The following is a 20,213-nucleotide window of genomic DNA, read 5'->3' as shown; positions in this document are numbered from 1 at the left end:
TCCTAACTCTTAAGCAAGGCATATAAGACCCTCCACTCCATCACTCTGACGCACTCTACACATGTTGCCTAATAACAAAATACATCCTTATTCCACTGACCATTCTCTCTCTCCAGAAACCCTTGATGATTTCTGTATGTACTGAAATTATCATATGGTTTTTGACCTACCTGTTGATATAGTAAATTATGTTTATTAATTTGCATATGCTGAACCATCATCATTTCATCCCTGGGATAAATCCCAGTAGGCCATGATGCACGTGTACTGCCAAAATATGGTTTTTCATGTACTGCCAAATCTGGTTTTCTGGAATTCTGTTCAACAGTTTAACATCTATGTTCATCAAGGATATTGGTCTGAAGTTTTCTTTTTCTTTTGTATCTTTTACTGCTGTTGTTATCTGTGTTGGAAAGTATTACCATGTTCTCATTTTTTTTTTCTATTACAACATTTCTTGCTTTTGGTATCAAGGTGATGTTGGATTCATAGACAGTATCAGTAAGTACTTCCATGTCTTCGATTTTTTTTTGGAAGAGCTTGAAATATCTCCTTGGGATATTTAAAAATTCAATGGTAAGACTATATAGACCTGGACTGTTGTTTGAAGGAGGACTTTTGATTACTATTCTACTTTCCTTTTGGGGGGATTTTTACATACATATTTTATTTATTTATAAAATAGAAATATTGACAAGACCATAGGATAAAAGGACTACAATTCCACATAATTCTCACCACCAAAACTCCGTATTCCATCTCCTCCCTTGAAAGCTTTCCTAGTCCTTATCCCTCTGGAAACATGCACCCAAGATTAATATTGGGTGCAGAAGGTCTGGCTTCTGTAATTGATTCTTCACTAGACATGGGCATAGGAAGGTCAGTACATACTCCCAGCCTGTCTCTCTTTTTCCCTAGTGTGGAAGGGCTCTGGAGAGGTAGGGTTCTAGGGTACATTGGTGAGATCATCTGCCCAGGGAAGTCAGTTTGGTGTCAAGGTAGCATTTGTAATTTGGTGGCTGAAAACACATTAAGATATAAAGCAGAAGGGACTGGGCAGTAATAGTACTCGCAGTGCTCTCTCTTTCTATCCTAAATGCTGTGATTTGCTTAAAAATGGTGCAGGTGTCTATTAAATTGAAATGGGTCAGCCAACTGAAGTTTTGGCTCTCCCCTGCTTATTCAGTGGTGTCATTTGCAGCTGAGATTTGGATAGCATTTTCACTTTTTGTCACTTGAGGATAGTGGCTTTAACCATCTCTCCTCCATGCCATACTGAACCAGGATATATGCATTTAAATCAATGAAAGTGAAATTGGGAATTGAGATGAAGAACAACTTGGTGGTCGTGACTTCACCAACATGGCTAGAGCATAATGTGTGTCTGATGACTTTAGTAAAAACTTACAAAGGAAAGTCTAAAGCACAGAGTTGAGAGGAGAGAAGGGTGTAGGCACAGTTCCCACCTTATTTCAACAAATCTCTTGCTAGTCTTTTTGTATAACATTTGTGATACTTATGTGACTCACATTTAGAGGTTAGAGTGTCAGCATATTTTAGTTTATGTGGTAAAAAGCCAAGCATTCTGGATCTGTTTTTATAATCAAATTAGGAATAACACAATAAATCTGATGTTTTTGTTAGTGTGACTAACTCATTCTGTTTTGCCACAGTTTTAAAACTGAAAGTTCTGCATCCTGGTAAACCTCCCCAGCCCTGGAAAACTGGAATCATTGGTCACCCTACTTGCTATTGAGGTTATAGTTGCTAAAAGGAATGCTGTAGGTATTTAAGCCTGAAAACATCTTCTGCAGCTAGTATGCCAGAAGACATCTGAGCCAGTGATTAAAAATGCTAGAACTTTTTTTTTATTGGTGATTTAATAATGGTTAACAAGATTGTAGGATAAGAGGAATACAGTGCCATATAATTCTCACCACCAGAGTTCACTATCCCATCCCCTCCATTGGAGGCTTCCCTGTTCTTTATTTCTCTGGGAGTATGGACAAAAGATCTTCATGGGGTGCAAAAAGTAGAAGGCTTGGCTTCTGTAATTGCTGCTCTGTTGAGCATGGACATTGGCAGGTTGATCCATACACCCAGCCTGTTTCTATCTTTCCCTAGTGAGGTAGGGCTCTGGGGAGGTGTTCTAGGCTTGCATCATAGGAGAGAGACCAGGAACTCGTGACAGCGTGGTAATATAATTCTTTATTTATGTGGGAGCCCCTGAGTCAGGCGTGAGTGCAGTGGGTTAGGCCACGTGGAGCCAAAAACCGCAACTGCCAGTGTCTGCCCCCTGCACGCCTGCCCTCCTCAAGGTCAGGACGCAGAAGAGAGAAAGAGAGAGAAACCAGAAACAGAAGTGGCTTTATAGGATAAAACTGGAAGTGGCAAGTTGGAAATGAACATAGCTTGGGAAAGAGGTGGAGAAAGGCAATAGGCATGCTGGGAAGGTGGAAGCTTCCTTAGCAACTGTTGTGATAGTTTTAGCTGGTGGGATTAATGTTACCCTGCAGGCAGGGAGGGTCTCGAGGTAGAAAGAAGATAGATCAATGGGTGGGAATCTTTCAGGCAAAACAATGATTATGTAAATAGGCCATACTATCAGCAGTGCAAAGGGAGCAGGGGGACTGGCTTAATGCCTGACAAAGGTGAGGCTCCAGGACCCATTGGTGAGGTCATCTGCTCAGGGAGGTCAGGATGGCATCATGGTAGTGTCTGCAACTTTATGGCTAAAAGGCACTAAGATATAAAGCAATACAAATTGTTTAGTAAACAGGAACCTAAAGATAAAAATAGAGAAGAAGCTAGGAAGTCTACTTTAGGTATATTCCAAGAGGTCCATGACTTTAGTAGTTTTTGTCTGAGCCCAATAGCTAATATGCAGGTAGGCTAAAAGTATTGTCTGGGAAGATAGTATCAGAGTTGGGAATAGGACTAGAGAGCTGAATCAAGGCAGAAAGTAGCTCCCAAATATGAGTAAAGTATATAAATACTGTTAACACTGTGAAAACACTTTCGACCTGGCCTAGGGCTCATATCTATTCATATATAGCACAGGATTATGTGTAACCTCTGCATCTGTGTCAGTCTGAGCTCATAGTCCACGGTCACAGCCAGGAATATTCTAGGTTGCACTCATTTCAGGACCATTCTTGCTCAGGTGGCAGAGCAGGTTGACCCAGCCTTCCTTCAGAGTGGGAAATTCCCTGCCATTGCTGTTCTACATTAAGGGAAACGTCCTGGAAAGGCCCACAAGAGGGATTATGATGATGTTCCTGATGGAAGTAACCAGTGATGGTGGATAGAGGAATCTACCAGAGGTCTACACTCATCATATCTTTGTGAGAATGCAAAGATTCCCTGACTAGAGGCCCAGATAATGGGGTGGCCTGGTAGTGACCAAAAGGAAGATCATTAAAGTGTGCCAGTCTCTTGCCCTTATCCAGCTTTTGTAGTCCTTATTTTGTCTGGCAAGGATAAACTTCTACTGATTGAGTGATGTGAAGTAAGGGGTAGTAGAAGAGGGTATCTAGGCCTAAGTAGAAAGTATTTGAGTAAGTACTTTATGCTATCTTTTTTAGGTCTTTCCACTTGCTTGCTGTACTTAACTGAGTTTAAGTCTACTTATTGCATCCTATTGCACCCTTTTACTTTAAGGTATATATTTTCCCTTAACTTATGGATACCTGTCGACATGTTTCCTGTCCCTTGGGTCCTCGTCTATACCTATGTTCTATAACTTTGCTAGGAAGTGCATCATTTGGAATGGAACTAGAGAGTCCCATGAACTAGGAAAGGTCTCACCAGAGTATTACAGCTGGAGAGTTGACATCCCATCCTGGTGTCTCTGGACACAGTCTGAAGTGAAACATGTCAAGGTGGCACTGTTTGCATTGATTTGCTTGAGGTAAGCAGTATCAAATCATATCAGCCAAGAAAAGCATGAATAAAAAACAAGCAAAGCTCCAGAGGTTCCAGGACTGAGAGAAATACAGATTTTAAAAAGAATTGAGGAAGGTTTCTAGTTGTCTTAGAACTTATGAAGGCAATAGATAAATATTACTACAACCAAGTTATTTGGGAGCTTAATTTACTTTGAAAATCCCATGGTTAGGATTTATTGTACCATATGAGGCCTCCCCATGATTGAATTATAACACTGGGCTTAAATTGTTAATGTATTTCTAATAATAACTTTTTTGAAATATTAAGTCACTTAAAATCTTAGACAAGGGAGACTGGAAGCAACTGGTCTTGTCAGTATCTAAGATATAGTTATTGGTAAATAGCATTAAATGACATAAATCATACTAGAACTTTTTTAAGACAATTTTTTAATTTTTTATATTTTTTTATTATCTTTATTTATTGGATAGAGACAGACAAAAATGGAGAGGGTAGGGAAGATAGAGAGGGAGAGAGAGAGACACCTGCAGCTCTGCTTCACCACTTGCAAAGCTTTCCCTCTGCAGGTGGGGACCAGGGGCTCAAACCCAGGTCCTTGAGCACTGTAACATGTGTGCTCAACCAGGTGCACCACCACCTGGTCCCTTAAAGTCAATTTTATAAGGCTGGGGAGACAGCATAGTGGTTCTTCAAAAGACTGTCATGCCTGAGCCTCTGAGGTCCCAGGTTCAATCCCCAGTACCACTATATATAAGCCAAAGCTAAGCAGTGCTCTGGTCTTTCACTTTCACTGGAAAAAAATTTTTTTAATAAATAAAATATGCTTTAAAAAATAGAATAAAGTCAAGTGTATTAAAGTGCCACATGGGCATTAATTGCTGATATACCAACTCATCTTGGATAGTATAGATAAGTAGCAACTTGTTGGAGGAGGATAACCAGTATCAAAATACTTTAAAAAAAACTTGTAGTTCTGTGGGATGGAGATGTATATGAATGACATTACACAGTGAGAAAGTGACTTAACACTCAGTAATTTGTGCTTTAAGAAATTGTTGATTGAACAGTGTGCAAGGACCCAGTTCAAGTCCCCAATCCCCACCCCTGCAAGGGGAAAGCTTCACAGGTGGTGAAACAAGGCTACACGTGTCTCTCTGCTTCTCTCCCTCTCAGTCTCCCCATTCCCTTTCAGTTTATCTCTCTGTACGATAATAAATTAATAAATTAAATAAATATTTTAAAAAGAAATTATTCACTGACACCATTCATATCATGAAAGAGCTAGTGGAGAGCTTAACTGGCTCACCAGTGTCTGCCTTCTTCAGCATGTCTCACTGTCAACAGACATTTCCTGGTAGAAGATGATGCACTATGGTTGGATCTCAGTGTGTTCTTTTGTGATGGTATCAGAATCTTCCCATAAGAATATGATGATATCATAGCAGAAAAGATATACAGATAATACTACCCTGCCTATGCTCAGCAGATTACCAAATGAAAATTGCATGACTTATAGGAAGGGGCAGACCATTCAAATGCATCCAACTTGGTAACCATAGTATAGTGTCTAGTCTATCCAAATTACTGTAACAGAATAACATAGACTCAGTGGCTTATAAACAACATATATTTATTTCTCATAGTTTGGGAAGTTAGGAAACCCAATATCAAGACACCAGCAAATAAGGTATCTTGAAAATCTCTCCTCTTTTTGCTGTTTGCTCATATGATGCAATAGCCCTATTCATGTGGTTCTCACCTTGGCTGCTTAATCTCTTTCAAAAGGTTCCATCTTGAAATACCATTACATTCGGGGTTAGCTTTCAGCACATAAATTCCATGGCATAGAGGATACACAGTGTACAACACACTGCAATAACAAAAGAAGTCAAAGTAACATCAGTTTTCAGTTGAGAAAAAGCAAGATAGAAAGGTTTTGGATGCCAGGTTTTAGGTGGCATAGGAAATTTTGCACAAAGCTAGGGTTACTATGCAATATTTCAAAACAAATATGTGGCCAAACCAACCCAAAGGAAGTAGGTGAGGCAATGAACAAGATGTACCATAGTCTCTACCTTTTCAGTTTATGTGCAGCTTTGTTTATGTGCTCTGAACATGGATGCTGTGACTTGGTGGCTCAAAACTTGAACAATGAGAGGAGGAGGAGGACTCCCTTTTGTCATCCAACATGATATCTAGCTTATCCTGAGACATTTCTCTGTTTACCAGTCACAAGTGATTTGATTTATACTACAAAAATGTTTTTCAGTTTCTTAAATTCCTACTAAGATGGTTCATGAGACAAAATTGAATTGTAGGTAATCATTTTTTAATTTTATTGAATTTAGAGCACTTAGCATGAAAACTTTGTGTGCTTCAAAACATTGCATGATAATACTAGGCAAATTTTAATTTGGGAAAAATAGAGCCAAAATAAAACCACATCCCTCCCCAACTCTTTTAATAAAAAGTCAAATGTAAGCCCTGTGTTTCTGTTACTGCTAAATATTTAGAGGTGGTTTATTGAGTTTTGTGTATTTTTTAAGTTGTTAAAAAGTACATGCACAACTGTGCTCTGTGACGTATTTAAAAATAGTTTGGTAAGACAGTGATATATAAGGAAGTTTAAAAGGTTAGAATTCTAATTAGTTAATTTATACTGGAAAACCAGTCAATTGAGAAAGTATGCTCAACAAATTATTTCAAACTTCATATGTGTGCACACATGCTCATATGTATGATATATAATTTTTTAAAAATTAGGTAGAACACACGTAATAATGCTCAAGGACCTAGGTTCAAGTCTCTCTCTTCCTTCTCCCTCCCCTTTTACTTTCTTACCTTCCCTATTCCTCTCTAAATTTCTTTCAGTCTCCAAAATAAATAAAAAATTTTAAAATGTGTCTTGGAGGCTCTTGAAAGACCTAGGTAAAAATGCTATCACTGGCCAGAAGTGGATCTACCCTATGACCCTGCAATTCCCCTCCTGTGGATATATCCTAAGGAACCAAACATACTCATCCAAAAAGATTTATATATAACTATGTTCAGGGAGTTAGGCAGCAGCACAGTGGGTTAAGTGCAGGTGGCGTAAAGCGCAGGGACTGGCATAAGGATCCCAGTTTGAGCCCCCAGCTCCCCACCTGCAGGGGAGTCGCTTCAGAAGTGGTGAAGCAGGTCTTCAGGTGTCTTTCTCTCCCCCATTCTGTCTTTCTCTCCTCTCTCCATTTCTCTCTGTCCTATCCAACAACAATGACATCAGTAACAACAACAACAATAATAACTACAACAACAATGAAAAACAACAGGGGCAACAAAAGGGAAAATAAATAAATATAAAAAATGTTTTAAAAACTATGTTCATAGCAACAGGATTTTTAATAGTCAAGACCTGGTAGCAACCCAGGTGTCTAACAATAGATGAGTGGCTGAGTAATTTGTGGTCTATATACACAATGGAATCCTACACAACTATTAACAATGGTGAATTCACCTTCTTCACCCCATCTTGGATGGAGCTTCTGTTAAGTGAGATAAGTCAGAAACAAAAAGATGAATATGGGATGATCACACTCAGAGATAGAAATTGAAAAAAGCAATAGCAGAACTTGGACTGGAGTTGATGTATTTCACCAAAGTGAAAGATTCTGGAGTGTGTGTGTGTGTGTGTGTGTGTGTGTGTGTGTGTGTGTGTGTGTGTGTGTGTATGTGTGTTGGGGGGACGGGGTTCACTGCCTGTATTATAATGGCAGAGGAGGACCTAGTGGGGGCCGAATGGTTATGTGGAAAACTGGGAAATGTTATGCATGTACAAACTTGTATTTTACTGTCAAGTCCATTAATCCTCCAATAAAGAAATTAAAAATGGTAATAATATTTTTAAAAAGCCTCCTCTTCTTTCATGTATCCTGTTTGGCCTACACTGGTATAGAAAGTGCTCCTAGAAGTGCCATCCTTTAGCCTATAGGTGTCTAAAGCCTACCTAGTGTTAAATATTTACATAAATCTGACTTAAATAGGCACAGCATTAAAATGGACTATTCTTTTCCATCACAGCTAATTGCACATCATATAATGCCTGTTCTTTGTTAAGGATTCCAATAAATGTGCACTGATAATGATGATTATGAAAATGGGATTTTAAGTCAGTCTCTTTTTGTAAGAAATGCCTTGTTTTGAAATATTCTCCTTATAAATTCACCTAAAAAACTTTTAATTAAAATCACCACTTTGGCATAAAGCTTAAAGTGTACAAAGTTGCTGCAATTAGTGCATTGTGCATCCATATGGATGTTACCAAACAGCTTTCAACTGAAAGGATTTGGGCTGTTTTGAATGATGGACCTTCTGCTAAGCTTGAAACAAAGCCTGTCTAATTCTGCATTCATTTTAATTAATATTCTCTCACCGGTCTGAAAGATATGTTCTGTTTTGTGGGAATCAAGGATGATTATCATAAATCAGAAATAAGATACAGAAGTACGTTTAACTAATTTTCTCCTTCCTTCTGTTTTGTTCCTCTTCTCCCCATCCTCAAAGAGCTCCAGTGTAATATCTGAGTGGCTGGGAAGTAGTGATTTCATATTTTCTAATAAAAAAGTCCTACATTTCTACTTAAAGCATAGCATAATACTCTGCCAAAATTAAGAGTTAAATTGTTCCCAGATATTTTAAAGTCAGTATGAGGTACAGCGCATTATTTTAAATCCAGTATTCATGTGCGGTATACAGAATATCACATAAACTACTCACCAGTTAAAAACGGGATATAATGTGTCCTTTGGGACTAAATAGAACTGGCAGTGATTACGAGTGGTGAAGTCAGTAAGGCAGTGAAGGAAAACTACATCATGATTTCACTCCTAAATGGAATACAAAGAATTGAAACACATGGAGTTGAAAACTATATATTCAGCCTATTTCTACTGGGAGAACTATGGTGGTTACCATTGGAAGAGGGTGGAGGCACAGAACTTTGATGGTGGGTGTGGTTTGGAATGACGCCCCTATTACTTTATAATCTTGTAAATCACTAATAATATTACAAGTAAATAAAGTTTAAATCATCTTATTGACACGCGCACACACAAAACAGAATATAACATTAAATCTATAGAATTTGAATGAACACTAATAAGTAGCACATGCAAATATGTATACAAATAGATGTGTATGTATAATATACATGTATGTTTTTACTACAAAGATCTTTGTACTTGCCTAGGTGCTTACTCCTAAGGTTAATTCTCTACAGTAGTGAACTCTGCTTGACAATGACTAGACACAAAAGTTTGTTTAATATTTATTTGTTTACCAGAGCACTGCTTAATTTTGGCTTATAGTGGTTCTGGGAATTGAACTTGGGAGCTCAGAGCCTCAGGCATGAAATCCATTTGCATAACCATTATGCTGTCTCCCCAGCCCAAAAGATTTTTTAGGTTTTTTTATAAATCAGCTCTGCCATTGGAGATGCCAGGAATTGCCCTTGAGACCTCTGTATTACCAAGACCTGTGTTAAGACCTGTGTATTACCAACTCTCAAGTAGCTACCCTCTTAGGTCTATTTGAATTTTTTCCTTAGTATTTTAAGCAAAACGAACTCAAAGTGGTACATTCTGGTAGTTGTTTGAGCTTTTTTTTTAATATATATACTTTATATATATATACTTTTATATATATATACTTTTATATACTTTTTTATATATATATACTTTTCTTGTGAAGTCCTAGTACTTTTGTACTTAAAGAAAGGGAATTTTCCTGGACTTTATTTACCATCAATCAGAGTGAACTTTAGGAACACTTAAATGTGTTACTTAAGGTCTTTGTTTTTTTTTTCTTTCTTTCTTTCTTCCTTTTTTTTTTTTTTTGCCTCCAGGGTTATTGCTGGGGTTCAGTGCCCGCACCACGAACCCACGGCTCCTAGAGGCCATCTTTTCTCCCCTTTTGTTGCCCCTGTCGTGGTCATCATTGCTATTGTTGATGTCTTTCATTGTTGGATAGGACAGAGAGAAATAGAGAGAGGAAGGAAAGACAGTGAGGGGGAGAGAAAGATAGACACCTGCAGACCTGCTTCACCGCTTGTGAAGTAACCCTCCTGCAGGTGGGGAGCCGGGGGCTCGAACCAGGATCCTTAACAATGGTCCTTGCACTTTGTGCCATGTGCGCTTAACCCACTGTACTACCGCCCGACCCCCTCAAGTTTTTTTAATGTAATTTTATTAGTGATTTAATGTTTTACAAGATTGTAAATCTAGAGTCCTTAGAGAAATAAAACTGGAAGTAACTTATGATCCCTCAAAACCACTCCTAAACAAGTCAAAATTCGAATGCGGGTTTAAAAATTAGGCACCTAAGGTGATCCTCCAAAATCATCAATGAATTTTTAAGAAAATGTGATAAATGCAAAAATACAAAGGAGAATCAATAGTCATTCCCTAGAAAATATGGGTAATATGTCAGTAGAAGGACATAAAAGCAGTAATTCTTTAGGACAAATTCATATCTTTTAAAATTTTATGCCAGCATTATGGAAATTTATTTTCCATGACCAATAGGTTTGGCACAAAGATTTCCAAATTCTTCTGTGTCTTCTAGATTATTACTTTTATCTCCTTTTTTACAGTGAAAAATAAATGACATAGTCATGTTTAAGTGATTCCATATATACCAGTACTTTGGATTCTACATTTGAAAGGAGGTTGGAAGTAGTTCTATTCTAAGTAAGAAGCAGATAAAAGCTAGAGTAGCTCAAATCTAATTGACATTGTGTCAATTAAAGACAATGAATTCATAGTTTTACACTGTATATGATATTATGAAGTATACTTTCAGGAAAATTTTAATAATTCTTTCCTCTCAAGTAGAACCTTTATGAAGAAAGTTAGTTCTCAAATATAAATAAGTGGATTATCCTGCAGCTATACATACATCCTGGAGAACATTTTGTTCACAATTAAGCCGTGACAGCAAAACCTATAGTTGTTTTAATTTGGAACTAAAATGATAGCTTGTCTCCAGTGAGACTTGAGGGTAAAAAATCTGGTTCAGACTCATCCTGTGGAAACAGAATATTTTGTGGATGAGCAGTAGTATTTGGGAACTCTCCCCATCCCCCACCCACACACACACCACCACCACCACCACCACCACCCCACCACCACCACCCCCAACAAACTTGGAAACCTTAAGGTGGATAAATAGACCAGCGAAAAGGCAAATATGTGGTCACATGGAAGTAGTTTGAGCTTGGACCCTTGACTATGTTATCCCAACAGCATCTAAACTCATGTGTGTGTGTGTGTGTGTGTGTGTGTGTGTGTGTACACACACAGAAATTTAAGGGAGCACAGAGGGAATTAGAAAGAGCCTGGCCCGGTTTTAATTTGGATCTGTTTGCTTGCATTTACCACTTAAGGGCTTCTTCATTCAGTTTGCTCAAAAGAGTGATGAAGCACTCCTTGCTTATGCCTTAAATCAGAAATGCATGAAGTGCAGCTGCAGAGATAATACATTTTCCCCAAAGGCTTTGGCTGAGCAAATTAGGTGTCAATGGGGTGCCTGCGCAGGCAGTACTCTCTCTAATTAGTCTCTTGAGCCTAGTTGGTGGCGGGTATGAGATGATCTAATCAATTGGTCTGTGTCTGATGGTTCCTGTAAAAATCCTACCAGGCAGACTCTCTCCCACAGGTCACCCACCTGCACAGCAGGACTGCTCATTTTCATTTTTCATCTCCTCCATCACATAATGCTGACAGTTGGTTTTAAGAAAATTGAATCCAAAAAATATCTAGTTCATAGGGCACATGGGTCAGAACAAAGTTGCATTATGGGTACCGGCAATCCAATTAATTAATATTTATAGCTGAGAAGCTCTATGTAGATATTTCTGAATAAGGATTTTATCAATAAAATCTTATATCTTGCTTAAAACCTTTCCTTCTTAGAGAAAACCCCCTGTAAAAGTGCAAGGCAAAGTAAAAATAGCATCCTTTAATCTTATGATTTAAATACCTATGAGTTGATATGCATATAGGTGAGCTTATAACTCATATTCCTGGTTTGTTTGTATTGTATATGCAGTATACTGTAATAATCAATTCAGTGTAAGGGAATTTATATCACTTTTATATACAGTTTCCCTGTGGATGTCATATGTTCTCTCTTTCATCAATTTATTGATAAAATGTAAGATTGCATTTAGATTTTAAACAAGTGTTTAACAGTAAACTAACTTACTTTGTAAAATTGAAACTATTGCTAATGCTGTTCAAGAAAAAAAAGGCAGGGAAGTTGGCACAAGTTAGACTATATAATCACCTCATGCAGATGGAATGAATCTATCAATAACTCTCACTGGCACTTCCCTTGTTTTCTTATTTTGGCTCCTACCACTAACTGCTTGAGCCAAAACCTAAGTAATAGACTTATCATAATCACTGTGTCACCATGTATTATCCAATTATTGTTATTATGTATTATCCTTTACCATTCAGTTTTGCTTGTGCCTAGTGTGAAGTACACATGATTCTATAGATTACACTTAAAGATCCAGGACAAAAGTAAAGACAAATATCATCAGTGGAAAACAAAAGAGAAGGAGGATCAGGGAGAAAAGAAAGGAGAAGGAGAAATAATTAGGATGATGAAGAGGAGGAGGAAAAGGGTTAAGTCTACCCAACAGACTAATAACATGCCATGGACTTTGGTGATCCATAGTTTATTATTCCATGAAGTCAAGTCATATTGAAAATAAGATCATGTCTTTCAAAAAGAAGGTGAAATTAAAAAATAAATAAAGCAAGGGTGGCCCTTAGCAAGGTGTTAATTCTATTCACTTTCCTTGACTTGTGTATATTTGTGAATGAAATGTTCTATACCTGGCATAGTGTCCTTAGTGTCCATAGTGTCTTAGAGCAAGAGCACAGCACAACAGTTACCCACTAGCATTGTGCCATGAGAGAACATGGCTACATGTGAGAATACATGCTACTCCTGAGTTTTCAGCTTACACCTTTCCTCTTTTATTCATTCAACAACTGTTCACTGAGTACCTGAACCAGGTCTAGGATATGTTTAGGTGCACAGTGTTCCACAAAGCCAAACTTAATCAAGAGCATAATGATATCACTTGACATCTTATTTGCTCCCTCACAGGAAGTGTTCCCCACATCTTAGGAGGGACAGAATGAAATCTCTGCTTTGGTATGCCAACTTAAGCCCTGGGTGTCCATTCTGCTGTGATGGACAGAGGAGAGCCACACAGTAACTGCCTCATTTAGGTGTGGTTGTAGGAACTCTGTGCCTAGGTGAACATATGCCAAGATCAAACTGTAACCCCCTGGATGGGAAGGCTTCTTTCAAGAAACAGAATCTCTGCTATGACTTAAGCAACATGGAGAATGTAGGGCATTTTTGTCATCTGCATAATTAAAATATCAAGATTGGTAGTGGGATTGGGATTGGTCTATGGAGTGGTATGCTATAGGGACAGCTGGTCTCTTGATGTTATGATCCTCAAAAAAGATGTCAGTGCCTGGGACTGGGTGATGGCTCCTGTGGTAGAGTGCACCATGTGCCAGTGCCTGAATTCAAGCTCCTAGTTCTCACCTGAGGGGCCAAAGTTTCATAAGCACTGGAAGTGAAGCAAGGTCTCTCTTACTCTCTCCGTCTGTATCTCCCCCAATCTCTCGATTTATCTCCACTTTTGTTTAAAAAAAAAAAGAGAGAGAGAAAGAATAAAATAAAAAATGGATGCCAGGACCAGTGGATTCCTTGAAAAGTGATAAACACTGCAATAAAATTTTTTAAATATCTATTTATTTTTGGATAGAGACAGATAAATTGAGAGGGAAAGGAAAGATATAGAGGGAGAGAGAGATAGAGACCTGCAGCACTGGTTCACTACTTGTGAAGCCTCCCTCTGCAAGTGGGGACTGGGAGCTTGAACCCAGGTCCTTGCACACTGTAATATGTGTACTTAACCAGATTTACCATCACCTGGCCCCTGCAATAAAAAGTTTTAATTAATAAAAAAGTTCTTAGAAGAAAATGTATGGGTATATCTTCATTACATTGGTTTTGGTAATGGAATTTCAGATATAACATCAAAGATACAACCAAAAAGAAAAAGTCACAATTAAAATATTTATACATTAAAGGACACTACTAGCAGAATGAAAAGATGGTCCATAGAGTAGAAGAACATATTTTCAAATCATATGTTTGATAAGATATTAACACCAAAACTATATAAAGAACATCTGAAACTCAACAATAAAAATATGAACATCCCAATTTAAGAATGGGCAAAGAATACAAATAGATATTTCTCCAAAGAAGATGTATAAATGTATAACAGCATCTAAGAATTCCCAGTATCAACCACTAGAAGACTGTAAATCAGAGTCACAGGAGATGTTAATTCACATGTACTGGGATGGTAATGTTAATAATAACAACAATAAGGAAAAGCCAAATAGAAAATAACAAATACTACTCAGTTATGAATAAATTCACCCTCTTTGCCCCATTGTGGATGGGGCCTGAAGGGATTATGGTAAGTGAGATAAACCAGAAAGAGTAATGATCCCACTCATAAACAGAAGTTGAGAAAGAATAGAGAGGGAAAGTAAAGCAGAATTTGACTGAGTTTGGAGTATTGCACTAAAGTAAAAAATTCTGGGGGGAGAGTAGCTTCACTATAGGGTGGTTGGGGTAAGGAATGGTGTTAATATACACTCCTATTAACTTAGAATCTTATAAATCACTATTTAATCAATATGAGAGTGAAAAATAGAATGTCTAGCGCTTTTTAATGTATAGACTTCAGTTCTGAGTATATATTCCTTTAATCTAAGCACTTAAAGTTTCAAGTTAGTAAACTGATTGAATTTCAGACAAGATTGGGCATGTTTAGGGTGGTATGGCCCTAGATCTGACTGAATTTCAACACTGGTTTTAAATTGTTAATACATTTCTAATAATAACATTTTAAAAAAAAAGAAAATAACAAATGTTGGCATGAATGTCATGTCAATAAATTAAAAGTATTTATATATTGCTGATGAAGATATAGAATGCTGTGCCGCTCTGAGAAAGTTTGTCACTTCCTCTTTCATGTTCTTGTTGACTGTATATCTTCTTTGCCCAGGAATTCCACTTTTGCTTTATCCAAAATGATTTAAAATAGTTATTCAAATAAATCCTTGGACACATATTGACAGCAGGATTATTCATAACAGTGGAGGAAGTGAACAAGCCAAGTATGTATCATCTCATTAGCAAAATGTGGCATATCCATACAGTGGAGTATTATTCATCCATAAAAGCTGTGAAGTGCTTATATGTGCTATAATTGGATGGACTTTACAATTGTCATGTATAGGCCAGGTGGAGGTGCACCAGGCTGAGTGCCCATGTTACAGTATACAAGGACCAAGGTTCAACACCCCCAACCCCAGCCTATCATCAGCCAGAGCCGAGCAGTGCTTTGATATATATGTGTTTATGATATATATATTCACCATAGTTCAGTTACTAAAAATGAGCAGAGGGTAGGGAGAGTGTTATTTATGGTTCTTAACTGTAAGATTGGTCTCTTGGCCAAGGTAGTGACAGACAGGGATGGACAACAGCAGCATGCGGTTTCAGCACAATACTATGGTCCTCTGTCTGCCCAGGAAGATGACAGTGTGGCATTGTAATAGGACACAAGTAAACTAGTTAATCCTAGGTCATCTCAATCTTGTAAAGTGAGATGAAAAATGAGTTCTGGGACTCAGTGGAACTGAACTGACTTGATTCCAGAAGAAAATATGCTTTTCCCATCCTGGAGACTTAATGAAAATCCTTTTAAGTGCCAAAAAGAAATGTGGTCAGGTGCAGAGTGAACATTTCTTCTTTATTCATGAACTGTTCACATGGAAGTGGTTACTGAATTTAAGCTAACATTTTTGGAACACACTGTCATTTGAAGGATATTGGGAAGAAGCTGGCAATTCAGGTCATGCTAGCCAAATGTCATTCATAAAACTATCTGATAATAAGCAAGTGAGGAATTACATGCAGCTGGATTTTTAAAAGCATATTTGTATCTATGTTTCTGCCTCATTTCATAAAAATGGTGTGTCCTTTTAATGGTCTGTGCTATGCTACAGGCACTTAATTATGATCAGTATTACCAGTAATACTGATAATGGCAAATCAAATACTGATTGGGGGAAGGAAATTTGTTGAATTTCTTTATCTCTAAATAATCCAAGAGGAGGTTGGACCATTTAAATTCATGGAATTAACTTATTTTAAGGAAAGAAAATGTAGTCCTCACACTTGTTTATCATACATAAGTACTGTTTTTAGTTAAGGAGACTATTCTACCTCAGATTTATACATATATATGTATATGCATGCTTGAGACTGACTGAAGAAAACAGAATGGCTTACTTTGGCCTGAATGATTTCGATGTCTCATGTAATTTAGAAAAAAATGAATGATGTAAGTTTATATATATATATATATATATAATAAATTTCCTTCTTTACTTCCTCCCAGGATTAAGTTGTCATCATCCTGGGAAGAAAGAAAAAAACATTAATGAAGTGGCCAATAATATGAAGGGAATAATGGATCAGTCTCCTTTCACTCCCTGTGGAGGATTTCACTTACAAGAAAATTGAAGCTGGCAAGCCCCTGTTCTCCCTGCAATTTATTTAAAACCTTGCACGCATTTGGATACTTTGTGATTTCCAAGAACTATGTGAAGATTAAGCTTTGCTTACTGATACATGGCATGTATTCTTTTCAGTCTTTTGTGTTTGATTTTATTTGATTTCCCTCTGCAGCACAGTGTCTCTGTAAAGATTTTTATGCTTTCACCAGCCATGTCTTAAATACATTAAGACAACACATTTGGTGTTCACACTTCTTCAGTAATGTCTGTACTTGAAAGCCACATAGTGGCATAAAGCAATGTGTGTTTTCTTTGAGAGCAGTGTACATTTTGCAGCCATAGGATGGAAATTTTCAGCTAAAGCAAAATGTTCTCTGATTGACTTGACAGCTTGGTCCCTAACTCTGGAGTGCCACTTGTCACTTACCTTTTGAGGACATTTGCAAGTGTGTTCTTGGAAATACCTTCACAATCACACACACACACACACACACACACACACACACACACGATACCAGAGTCTGTTTAGCATTTTAAGCGACTGATAGAATTTTTCAGAGTTGGTTGGAAGTGAAGAATCAAGTGTCAAGGATTAAGAACATGGACAGGGATAAGTAAATTGCTTATTTTCAACCTCTGGAGGTTGAGGTAACTTTTTATGCATCTTCTGAGTCTAGTCAACATCTTTTTTTTTCCCTTCCCACCCCTCTGTTCACTTCGTGATTATTTTCTAAATGGAGACAAGAGAGAAGGACAAAAATGTGGATACAGAAGATTTGGATCTGCTGGATGAGCCCTGAAAGTCATCTCTAATAGTTAATGATTTAGAAGAAAATTACATTTAACTGAAGTTCAGGGTTCACTCATTTACACCAAAGCAAAAAAAAAATCACTTTTTAAAACATTGCAAGCATCATTGGATTATCTTAGTTTAAACAATCCTGGAAGAACTGTTTTGAGTGTGGGCTTTCAAGACAATGCGGAAGTTTTGCTTTAAGGATGGAAAGGGGGAAAAGAAAGGCCTGCTTTCCATCTTCTAGAAGTTAAGTGACTTTGGAGGATGAAGGCAAGTGTGTGACAAGAAGGGAAAAGTGGATTGTGCATGCGATATCCCAGAGGGGAACTGCCTACTGTCTCCCAGTGGGATAGGCCTTCTAGCAGAATCCCAGGAAATACTGAGGCCATAGGGACAGTTAAGAAATTCATGGACAGCATGAAACCTTGCTCTTCAGAAAACAGACTGCTATGGAAAAACAGTGTGTACATTGTTTGCTGTTTTCCTAATAGTCAGAAAGATTAAAGGTCTAAAAAATGCATTGCACTTTTTTTTCGGCTTAAGAATAGCGATTATGACCCAGTTTGACTAAGGTTCTGGAAAGTCAAGTGTGGGGAAAGCTTTTCTCTTGCCAAATCCAGTATATTTGGGATATTGGACCTAGAATCCCTAAACATTAAAATGGTACCTTCTTGGAATGCAGTGTATCTCTCTCTGTCAATGTCTTAATCCATCTTATCTAGGAATAGCATACATTGTAGCTTCTAAGTGTTAGGCAAGGACTTGTTTACTGATTGATGTTTAAAAGAACAAAATTATCCAAGACTAGAATGTTTAAGCTTTGCTATGTTAAAATCTTTCCCATTATTCTTTTGTACATTCCAACTCATAGGAGCCCTTTAGAGGTATTTTGATTTGCCATGTACTTAAATTAGAATTCCTTAAAGTAAATATGGGAGGAAAACATTCCATGCAGTCAAAAATGGCCTTTCCTGTGATTAGTTTTAAATGACTCAATTGGGGAAGAGGCAGAAATTTTGTATTTTACAGTGTCTAACCTACAAGCAACTGATGTCTAAATCTTGCCATTTGATACACTTTCTAACATGGGCATTTGAAGATACCTAATGTTCAAATACTTCAATTAGAAATGCTGGAGTTATTTGGTATACATGCCCTCTGTCATAGGCAGCTTCTTTTGGGAAATGAAACATAATACTATTCAGTGGGAGGAAAACCTATTTTATTACTGAGGCAAGCATCTCAGAAGGTTGTGTTAGGAGACTTTCAGTTTCTCCCATTCTTGCTGTCAGTATAGGAAATCCAGAGTTTGAATGATCTCTCTCTCTCTCTCTCTCTCTTGCCCTCTGCCATCTGCAGTCACATCCTCCCCCCTTTCCTTCTCTCCTGTTGCTGAAGGCAGCCATGGAGATCACTGCAGACTGTATTCAGCAGATTTTATTATTCTGTTGAGAAAGCACTGGAATGTTTTTGTGAGATTATTTTTATATGAAGGGGTAGTGTGAATTCAACCAGCTGAAATATTAGGACATGTTAGCATTGTGATTATATCAGTGCTGCATCATAGCACACACAGTATTCTGCAAGGGCGTTTGGGAATTCATTTCCATTTTCTTAAAGGAACAGTTTGGTTCACCTAAAATCACAAGACACATAGGACATGAATCAAATGTTTGTAATGCTTAGAAAAAAAAATAGAAGACATAAGGCAGAGGCAGCTGTCTATCCACTGATACAAGGGTGAGAAACTATTTCTACCTCCCAAGAGTGATGAGAAAAGTTTCTAGGGATACCTCCTGGCTTGCAGAGAAAGCAAGGCCACTAGGTATCCTATCTTCAATGTGTATATGAGAGCCGGTGGAATCAGTACCTAGGTTATTTGTCTATACAGGATACTCATGTGAATATTACTGTTTTTGTAATCTTTGTTATATAAGAGGATGTTTAGGCTGTACATACTGGGGTAGATTACTGCCTGCCCCCTATACATAGGAATATGCTGCATAATTACGCTTAACTTCCATCTCCATTACTGGTTTGTAGGCAGAGGAAAACATATATGTTACTGCCTTGAGATTTTCTAATATACCAAAAGGAAAAATAAAATTAAAAAAAAAAACCCAAGTAAAAAAAAAAGCAGTTTCTTATTCTCATTCCCCTTTATGAAGCAGCATATTTTAGAGGCACATACAAAATCTACATTCTCTAGTGGGAAGTGGATTTAAAATGTTTTTCTTTCATCTTTTTTTAATACAATACACTGAGGTGAGTACTTTCTAACAGGTGGTTGGTACCTAAGAAATGTGATAGCACTATTCAGAAAGCTATTATGCTTCAAAACAGCACATAGTAAAGAGAATGGAATAATACATGTTGCATATTTGTTACCAATTGTAATTTGTCTGTATTATGAAAGATGTAATGGTTTGTCAACTGTCACTGTTGTTCTCTTGTAACATGATACAGAATAAAGTATAGCAGAATCTGTACATTTTCTTGGTGCAAGTTGGTGACTGACAAATAACTCTGTTGCCAGGGTCAAAGAAACAGTGTCTGAAAATTCTTATATGTAAGTGAGTCGGGCGGTAGCGCAGTAGGTTAAACACAGGTGGCGCAAAGCAAGGACCCGCGTAAGGATCCTGGTTCGAACCCCCCCACCCCAGCTCCCCATCTGCAGGGAGTGTCACTTCACAAATGGTGAAGCAGGTCTGCAGGTGTCTATCTTTCTCTCCCCCCTTTCTTCCCCATCTCTCTCCATTTCTCTCTGTCCTATCCAACAAAAACGACATCAATAATAACTACAACAATAAAACAACAAAGACAACAAAAGGGAATAG

At 37.6% G+C, this 20,213-nt stretch overlaps 1 protein-coding gene across 3 annotated transcripts in view; it reads left to right on the top strand.

The window, feature by feature from the left end:
- CDK14 (cyclin dependent kinase 14) overlaps positions 1 to 19,865 on the top strand; it is a 722,913-nt gene extending 703,048 nt beyond the window's left edge. For all 3 annotated transcript variants that reach the window (XM_060196252.1, XM_060196255.1, XM_060196254.1), the window contains one exon: positions 16,463 to 19,865. The gene's annotated coding sequence lies outside the window, so the exon portion shown is untranslated. The remainder of the gene's footprint in view (positions 1 to 16,462) is intronic.
- Positions 19,866 to 20,213: the final 348 nt, after the last annotated feature.

Source organism: Erinaceus europaeus, chromosome 8 (assembly GCF_950295315.1).
Source record: "Erinaceus europaeus chromosome 8, mEriEur2.1, whole genome shotgun sequence".
In the NCBI taxonomy this organism is placed as follows: Eukaryota; Metazoa; Chordata; class Mammalia; order Eulipotyphla; family Erinaceidae; genus Erinaceus; species Erinaceus europaeus.
Note: the sequence above shows the minus strand (reverse complement) of the source record. Positions and strands in the feature narration are given on the sequence as shown.